We start from the raw sequence: 10070 nt of genomic DNA on the forward strand, positions 1-10070 counted from the left end.
TAAAACTGACCATGGGGGAGGAGCAAGGGGAGGGGAGAGGAGAGGGAAGGAGAAAGGGAGGGGAAGGCGGGGATTGTAGGGGGAAGAGCAAAGGAAGGGGCAGGGGAGGGTAGGTTTGATCATTTGCATGCTTATTGAGTTCAGTGGTATTTGGTCCCATGCAATTATGCTTAAGATAGGTAAAACTGACCATGGGGAGAGGGAAGGAGGGGATTGGAGGGGGAGAGCCAAGAGGGAGGGGATAGAAGGGAGGGTGGGTTTGATCAGTTGCATATATTTTTTTGTTTAATGGGATTTATTTCTGTGCAATCATGTTTGAAAATGGAAATGGACTGCCTTCAAGTCGATCTCAACTCATGGCGACCCTATGAATAGGGTTTTCATGGTAAATGGTATTCAGTGGTGGTTTTACCATTGCCTTTCTCTGAGGCTGAGAGGCAGTGACTGGCTCAAGGTCACCCAGAGAGCTTCATCGCTGTGTGGGGATTTGAACCCTGGTCTTCCAGGTAATAGTCCAACAATGATCCGGGAGAGGGGCAGGGAGGGTAGGAGGAGGGGGAGCAAGGAGATTGTGTGGGTGGGCACTGGGCAGAGGGGAACCCCCTTTCCTTTCCAAAAGGAAAACATTGTGAACAGCATCATTGCTTTTCAGGGTTTCCCCCATCTTTTCATTCTACAGCAGGCACATGTAGCCTCCCACCCAAATTTAAACCAAAGCTGTCCCTAGCCACATCCACACCAGACTTTTATTTCATTTTGGACAGTCATGACTTTTCTCAAAGAATCCTGGAAAGTGTAGTTAGCGAAAGGTGCTAAGAGTTGCAAGGAGAGGCCTGGTCCCCTGACAGTGCTTCAATAAGAGCGGCTAACTGTTAAACCACTCTGGCTACTGGATCTCTGTCAGGAGTATAGCAGTTTCCTCTCAGCACCCTTCACAAACTACACTTCCCAGGATTCTCTGAGGGAAGCCATGACTGTCTGGTGTGGGTGTGGCCCCCTGATAAGGGAAGCCCAGCAGCTGTGAAGTCTGGCTTTCAGAACACTGACAGCTGGTTCTTACTGAGCATGCCCGACATTATCATTCAGTTCAATGCAAAATTTATTAAATTAATTAAAAATCAGCTAGGCATTTTTTAAACTTTTCAACTGCAGAAGATGAAGGTCAGAGTATGGGGCAAGGTCAGTATTAGGATTACAGGTACTCTGTGAACATGGCTGATTTTTAATGAATTTCAACAGATTATGAGAACTCTCAGAGAAAGAAGTCCAAAAGGGCTCTGGTTTTTTTCTCTCTCTTTAAACTTTGAACTCTCCATTCTTTCTGACTATTTTGTTTATTGCCATGAAAATTGAGAGGGTTGTTAAGCAAGCGTTTCTGAGTTCAGGACTATATGTTTTGTAAGGTTTTGTTCTGAAATGAGTTTATGGGAAGCATCAGAATGGCATGGGGGGTATTTTCAATTTAACATTACGGAATGTGAAAAATCCACGCTGGCTATAGTATACAGCCACTCTCGTAGCTGTATAATATACACACCTAGGGCAATATCTGCAGATATTATTTATGTATTCTTATATACATACAACATGATCTAGAAAAATAAGGTGCACCCTTCCAAGCAAATGTCCATCAATTCCAGTTTTATTTTCTTAACTGTATTGAATATCCCTGATTTCAGTGAGACAAGCCTTATTCGCTATGGTTTCCACTTACGAAGAGCTTTGTAAGAGTATGGCTGCCCGAAGCTTGCCTGCACAATGTGCAAAGGCAGAAGCTCACCAGAAATTTACTTCGTCATATTAACATGAAAGTTCTTCACAGGCTGACACTTTTGTTGCCCTATAGAAAAGGTAGTTTTGTTGGAGATCAACCAGTAGTTTAAACCAGAACTGTCTTTTAAATGTTAACTATTGGAAGAGCAGTATTATTAATAGTACCAAGAGTGGCAACAGATTTTATTTTCACATTGTTCTACCACTCACATATAAAAAGCACTTTATCACACACAATAAATTATAGTCCAACAGAATCTGAAGAACAATGGCATCCTACATTTGGGAGTGGGGGACTCTGAAACTACTGCACTCGTTGTTAAAAAGCAATAATACTGACTGCTTTAAAGTATGCAACCTGTTCAATGAAGATGGGGAATCTTCTGAGGTGCTATGTGACTATGGTAACTTGGAGCAATAGTGGCCGTGCTGACTGTGTGTGGATGGACCCCAGAAACAGGAGAATGTTTCTCCAGCAGTGGGACTACTGTTTCTTTCCAGGATGCCTGTTTGCAAGTGTTCAAAAGCCTTAACGTAGAATAATGACCAAGTGTGAAGAATAAGTACAAAGTCAGTTATACAACATTAATCTATAAGCAAAAATCTATAAAAATGAATGATAGCTATCAAAGGCTACGGCATTTTACAAATGAGAATCATATTATATGAGGAAATTAATAATGCTCAGTCTAATAGAGGAATTCATAAAATTCTAAATTATAGCTCTCTGAATAACAAAGATGGGATGGGATGGGAATGCAGGAACACAAAATGGCAGAACTCTAAAAAATAGTTCTACATGCCAAGTCTCAGGGGATTTTACCCAATGACACCTAAAGCATGAACAAAACATGCAACTTTAAAGCAATCAGAAGTAATCCACATTTGGCAGTTCTATCACCTTCAGAAGTTTGGGGTGGAAGGGCCTGGGAGAGGACATTCTCTGTAGCAGCCTCCAAGTTGTAGAATTCCCTCCCCATAGAACTGCGTCTGGCATCTTCACTGTACAGTTTTCGCCAAATGCTGAAGACCATCTCTTTACACAAGAGTGCCTTTGGCACTTGAGATGTCTGTTTTCAAGGCCCACCCTATTCCTGTGACTGTAATGTGTTTTAACTATTTTAATTATTTTTAATACTGAATTTTAAATTGTTGTAGCCCACCCTGGGACCTGTTGGTGAAGAGCAGGTAATAAATCTATTAATAGTAATAATTTAGTTGGAGAAAAATACTGGTTTGAACTTATATACGAGTTAAATTAAAACCAGTTTGCAAAGTGCCAGAAAAACAAGACTAAACTGAAGAAAATAAACAATGTAATGAAAGAATACCAGTTTCAAATCTAGAAGATATTAACAGAACAACATACAGCTGGTCACCAACAGTTACTGCTGCATCCGGGCAAAGTAATTTGAATGTTATTCCTTTGTTCACTGCCCTTTCTCTGTCCCCCATTTTGGAGTCCCTGGAAATGCTGGTGTTATTGGGTTCTCTTCCTACTTATGTCAGCATAGTGTGTTCTACAGCATTGTCACTTATGCATACTCCTCCTGTAAGTGAGCTGTTTGGGCATAAATATTCATGGTTGTGTACTATGCTTGCAACATTCCACCAGAGCAAGGACAGGTCCTGATCCTGTCCACAGAGACAGAATTGCACTTGGCACTATAACTCCCATATTTTACTTCTACCACACCCTCTTCTCTGCCCACATAACAGCTATGCAGTGCCTTGTACTGCATCAGTGCAAGATCCTGCGTATTTTGTTTCACCAGTGGAACACATTTTATATATAGTACCATGCTGGTACAATGGCCCTTAAACTACCCCTATCCACATTTGTCTTGCAGAATGTTTCGTTCTTTAAATATTCAAAGAAGCTGGAAAACAGTAAGATTATTGCTCTCCTCCCTCCTCTGTCCATACCTGGTAGAACAATATCCCTAATTTTTTTTCTACTATTTGTATTTATTCCACTGACTGATTATGATTCCTGCAGCTCTTTCATATGTGCAACAGACACAGGGTCATTGTCATGATTATTTGTCTGGGGACAAGGCAACCTGTGCACAGGCAAACGAGTATATGAAGGAACAGGCTCATGGGCTCAGTGTGAGAGAAGACTCATGTCGAGTCAAGCAACAAGTTGCTCAGACTAAAAAAAACCAGAGTGTGAGATGTTCTAAAGTCAGACAGAACCTCCTGTGTTGTCTGAAAGCTACTGAGCTAGTAGCTGCAGTACCTTCTTCTGGCCTACATCACTAGTGATGTCTAAGCACAAGCCATCAGCTCCCTTCTCTGGAAAGCTGCTGCAGTGGTAGCATAGAAAGCCAAACACCTGGGTGTCATTCCCAAAATCCCTGCTTTAAAATCCTGGCACTTCACATACAGACCCAGATTTGGCAAAGTGCTAGCCCAAAATAAGAAAACCCCAACTTAAAAAAAAAACCCACTCCATATATTGTTTTATATTATTAACTATTGGACTTCTCTCTTACAATTTGTTGAGATGAACTAATTAACTTGCTAACACATCCGATTTCTGTAAGCCTGACTGAATCTCCCAGTCCAAACTATTAAGAACTGGGACTCTTCTGTTTAGACCTCCAAAGGAAATCACTACTGAGGAGGTAGAATGACTTTGTATACATGGCCCACTCTTCTAAAGATTTTTGGCAGATCAGTTTTTCGGCAGATCTGCTGACAGATAGAAACTTCACTTGAACAACAGTGGATTGTAATACGTGAATAATAAGTATTACACCTTGATATACTATGGGCACATCAGGGACACTTTTTCTAATGAAATTAATAATGCAGTCCTATGCACACTTACCAGCTACATTAAGCTAAGCAAATGTATATAAAATCAACTTGCACATTTCTTAATCGTGTTCTCCAGTCCCTTTGAATTCAGTGTAACTTAAGCATTCCTAACCTTCTCTGGAATGAACCCAGTGGCTTCAAGCCTACACAGATTCATATCCATTTATCCAACCAGAACAGCATGTAAAAATTGTCAGGATTAGAGACAACATTTGGATTTTTCTGCGAGTTTTGCTATTAATCTGAAAGTTTTGCTATTAAAGTATATTTAAAACGATATTTATTAGATAAATAATTTATAGAGAAACTATATTCAAACACAAAAAAGTTCAACAGAATATGTATGTAGGCAGGTATATGCATGTGTATAATCAGAATCGAAGTTAAAGTAAACCCAATTTTTACCACTTTTAGACATACATTTCTATTACATTTGTAGTTTCAAAGCAAACTACTTCAGTACTTTCTTTTATAAATTCCATTTTTCTTTTCTTCTCATTTAGACTTTTTAACATTTTGTTGCTTTCATCATCATTTTTAGATATCAGTGGCACTTTTAACATTATTCAGAGCCACCTAGGCTCACTCTACAACAGAAAGAATTTAAAAACTGTCTCTTTATAAGGTTTTATGACAGCCACAAATAGTTTATGATACATATAAATCTGATTATTATGTATCCCTTTAGTACAACTGTCTACTCTAGACCCAGACAGCACACAGTATAATACAGTCTGCAGTACTCAGTCAACCTTCTCTGAAAATTATGCACTAAGAACAGGAAGGAAAAAAGGAAAAACCCACACACACAAAGCAACCTTCCCACTATATCATCCTACCAAAACGCAAGCAAAAAAGTTAATTATATGCTGGAAGATTATTTAAATGTTCAGTTAGAATTTTATAGTTGTAATACTTCATCTGTCAATCTAATTTATTGTTGGTAATAACACTTAGTATTTACACATCACTTGGTGTTCAATGTTTCACATTCATTATCTTGTTGTAAGCCTTACAACAACCCTGTAAGGCAGGTCAGTATTGTTATCTCCAAACTGCCAGTGGGAGGCTCACACTGTGGCTATACTAAGAGCAGTGAGTTCTGAGCAGAGGCAAGACCCTTATGTGCAACTCAGTCCCTTTGCCACTAAGCTATACCAAGTTACGTGGTACAATATTAGGGGTGGTCAGTTCAGATTAAACTCTTGCCCCTAACATAAACTCTTCAATCCCCATAGGTTTTAATGAGCAAGCTTCTAGTTCTATGAACTTCACCTATTTTTAGAGACTAAACTTCTGACCCAACTGACTTGTAATATATGAAGTACTTTTATACTAAGAATAGCTTTTTTTAAAAAGTGAGCATTTTAGGACCCAAGATATAACTTACATTCCTGTGAATTCACTTGCTTAATAACTTGAGATTTGAAGAACTACCTTTACTAGGAAATGTAAAGCCTAGGGCAAGGAAGTGGAAGGGCGGCTTTCCTATCTCTTAACTTTTAGCAAGGCATACAATCCAGTACTCTATGATAGGAATGTCAACACACAGAGGCTGCAGCAGCTTCAGTATGAGGCCATTACCCATCCCATGTTCTAATGTCAGGGATTCCTAAGCATCAAGGTTATCTGGAGTAATTCTCAAGCCATTATGTACACTCCAAATAAGCCCCATTGTTTCTACTCCTAAATACCCATTTCTGGATTACAGCTAATCACTAATTTTTTTATGAACACTGAATATAAAACATCAGCCATAACACTCCAACCACTACATGTTTCCATCATAAGTCTTGGGATAGTTCTGTTTGTTTTGGTGCATAAATACAGAGTAGCATAATCATTAGGTTCAAACAGAATAGCCTCTGGACAGTCACTCACTAATTCTAAAGTTACATTTTGCAGGTTATAATTTGCTTTTGAACAGAGGATCTCTCCATGGTTCGAAACTCCCCTGAAACATCTAGTTATAAAAATTATTGTGCAAATACTGACAATTTAATAACTATTTAATTGACCTAAAGTAAGTATTTACAGAAAAATAAATATAAGGAAAAAAGAATTTTCAAAGAGACCTGATATAACAACTGAGCCTGTAATCCTTTACCCTCTTGCCTAGGCCTAATCCTCATTGAACTCAATGGGGCTTACTTCTGAGTAGACTGGTATAGGACTTTGCTGTGAATGTCTTACATGTTAAAGTCAGATGGACTTTGTTCCCAACTTCTGGGTGCTTTGACACTTTCATAGCCTTCATAAACCCTGCTACAACTTTCTTTAAAATACTTCTGTTATAAAACATTATTCACAATTCTGGTTCCCCTCCCCTTTAAAATTATTCACTTTTACAGAATAGATAGGAGTCAAACACTACACATTTTTTAACCTTCTAACCTCCCAATTAGCAAACTCCACGTATCAACAGAGCAAAATCCCTCACAAACACTCCATCATGCAGTATTTCCTGATAGTGTCATAAGACATGTTCTCTGAGAGATGAAAAACCCAAAGAAGCACCTTCCATCTGAATGGAAGAGCCAGGTAGCCTGTATCTTATTAACAACAATGACACTTTTTTTTCTGTGTATGCACAGTTTACATACTTACCCAAGGCGGCAAATGGAAATGACAGGCAGAGGAAAATGAATCTGTCTCCAAGACTTTGTCATGTGATAGTGACCTATAAAGTATCAAACAGAGGCATATCATCAGCACATCATGATTTTACAATATTGCTGCTGGCCCGAAACTGCAGCATGACTGAAGGGATCCCAAAACTGCAAGATGATTTTGCCTTCCCTTGCTTCCTATCCACCCAACAGTAAGTTCTTATTAAAATGTGAGCCACGTTGTTCCTTGAGAAGAAAAGCACACATGCAAAACTGACAAGTTGAAACAGCAAAGCAAAGAACCACAGTGTTTAGGGGCAGAACAAATGTAAGAAATCATATTGGGGGGGGGGTCATCATCAGGGAAGGTTTCTCTCTCCTCCATATATAATACACCCAAGATGGCAAATACAAAGAAAGTTGAACTCAATTTGCAAATGGGAATCAAACAGGAAGGAAGCCCCTTGATGTGCACATGTAATCAGTCAATCAGTTGTGTGGATAAATTTAAGCAACATCATCCTCATCCTCCAAATAAAATTGGAGACCCAGACCCAGAGTGCAGATAAGAGGCATTGCAACATTGTGGCATAGTTTCAGGTGATCTTCATCTGTCGATCCTTGTTGATAGGAGTCCCCTCCCCCCTCCTCTCGCCATCGCAATCCAAAGAGAGAAAAATATTAGATAGACCTGACTTCCTCCAGTACACCGAGAGAGCATTGAGAGCCACCCCCACTCGGCGAGCCATCTGCCCCACGATGCAAAGTGTAGGCAGGGCCACTTGGGTCTGGGGGTGAAAGCGAAGGTTATTAAACATGGAGTGTACTAGGAAGATAAGCCCAGAGCTTTTCCCTTTTCCTTCTGGTCACCATTAAGTTTGCATCTTAGTTACAAAATGTCGATCTCAAAGGCTGACAAGACACAGGGAGGGAGAAAGAGAGTCCATCTTGCGGGGAGGGGGGTTGGTGGGAAGAGAGGAGCAATAATGTAATGTAAAAATCTCAACCTCCCCGGGGGGGAAAAGTCAACACAACACCTTGCAGGAAAGCCGGGAGCAAAGAAAGCCAGAGAAGAAGCGGACGCAGGGGGGGGGGATGTTTGCCGGATCTTCCCCCACTTCTCGTCCTCCACACCCTTTGCCTCCCCAGCGAGATTTGGTGAATCAGATTGGCAACAAACACCTCCCTACTGCCGCCGCTGCTACTCCCCTCCTCCTTCCCGCGGGCCCGAGCGATGATCCCGCGGCTGCTGCCACCGGGAAGGAGGTGGTGCTGCTGCTGCTGGAGCCACATGGAAGCCCAGAATCCTTGTGGCTGCTCCATCTCTAGCGGGGCGGGGGTGAGGAAGAAAAACCACCACCAAGCCAGTGGGTGTCTGGGTGGGTGGCAAGATGTCCCCTCTACCTCATGATGTGCGCGGAGCCAAAGATCTGGACGTGTGACGAGCAGGAGAGGCAATGGTTTCAAAGCCCCAGGCCGAGTGACCATCCTCAGCGGCAGCCTGCTCTTTCCCCTTACACTTCTCCCCCACGCTCGCCTCTCGACAAACTTTCCAACAAGATCCACCGGCGAGAAGTCGCTAATTTGCCCCTCACACTTTTCCGGGGGGCGGGGGGATCAAGCAGCCAAACGTGGAGCGCAATTAGTGGCAGAAAACCGGGTATTTGCTTAACTCCCCCCCCGCGCTTTCTTTTTCCCCAACAGAAAAGGGGGGGGAATAGCGTGTCTGTAAGCCTCTCTTGCTGTCCAACCCCCCCCCCCCGCTCTCTGTCGTACATGTCGTCTCAGCTTCTTTTTGCATCGCTTCATTTTACCTTCCTCGTTCAGCGGCAGCGGATTGTTACAGAGATATTCCTAACACAAACCTACAGCTTTTCAGATCTCAGGCTTAATGAGACGTTTATGCTTCCCCCCCTCTTGCAAAATTGTGTTTTTAGAAAGCCCCTGAGCCGGATCTAGCCATGTAAGTTTTCATAATATCGCAAATAAAACACCAGAGAGGAAGAAGAGAACGAGAGGAGGGCTGGAAGAGGAAGAGGAGCAGGAGAGTCTGATTTCTGTAATTTACCAGCGACCCGATCTCGCAGCAGCACATAACAGTTTAACACCCATCTGCCGGCTGGTGGCTCAGTAATCCCCCCGAAAGGCACACATCCCCCGCCCTGGGCAAATGATCTGCAAGTTTTCTGTCATCGCGACCACCCAGTGTCACAACTTACCTTCAGAAATAGGACTTTAAACTGCCAAGGCCTTCCTCCCCCCCCCCAGCCTCGCTCTCTTTCTCTCCACCTTAAACTTATTGACACAACATAATCCCACATTCATGCAAAATCCTGACACAGCCTCTCTCCTCCGTCCGTCCCTCCCCCATCTCTTTTATTCTTCCTTCCTCCCGGCTTGCACTATTGCCACTTTTTTCTTCTTTGTAAAAACTCCCCTCTCTAATAATTGCACATTTTGTTGTTGTTTGTGTGGAGGAGGGAAAGTGTCTTGCAAGACATGATTCTCTACCGGAAAACGCCGATTCCCAACTCTAGCCGAACTGAACCCGTTGGAGGGCTTTCCACCCCCCGAGCCCCGCAACCTGCCCTTGCCCACAGCGTGACACAAACACACCCGCCGCCGTCGCGCAACACAAATAAATCAACGCACCAACGTCGCCCCCTCCCCCGCTCCTCTCTTACAATGAAGTTTCGTTTCTCGCTGCCCCTGTCAAGACACAGACACGCGGGGGGCTGGGTTGTTGTTTTCATTCCTCCTGTGGGCTCCCAGCTTTTATTTTCAGCCCCCCCTTTCCTTCTCTGTTGTTGGTGCTACAGCTCTTGCCTCCGTGGTGAGGTGCTGGTTTCAAACGCAGCCTGG

At 42.4% G+C, this 10070-nt stretch overlaps 1 protein-coding gene across 14 annotated transcripts in view; it reads right to left on the reverse strand.

Moving 5' to 3' along the window:
• The window catches only part of BBX (BBX high mobility group box domain containing), a 215088-nt gene that overhangs the window by 204408 nt on the left and 610 nt on the right, over window positions 1-10070 (reverse strand). For 12 of the 14 annotated variants that reach the window (XM_061628132.1, XM_061628125.1, XM_061628127.1 and 9 more), the window contains one exon: window positions 7207-7279. The gene's annotated coding sequence lies outside the window, so the exon portion shown is untranslated. Of the gene's footprint in view, window positions 1-7206; window positions 7280-9892; window positions 10043-10070 lie in introns of those variants that run through there. The other 2 variants (XM_061628134.1, XM_061628129.1) reach the window with 1 other exon arrangement.

Source organism: Rhineura floridana, chromosome 5, assembly GCF_030035675.1.
Source record: "Rhineura floridana isolate rRhiFlo1 chromosome 5, rRhiFlo1.hap2, whole genome shotgun sequence".
Taxonomy (NCBI): domain Eukaryota; kingdom Metazoa; phylum Chordata; class Lepidosauria; order Squamata; family Rhineuridae; genus Rhineura; species Rhineura floridana.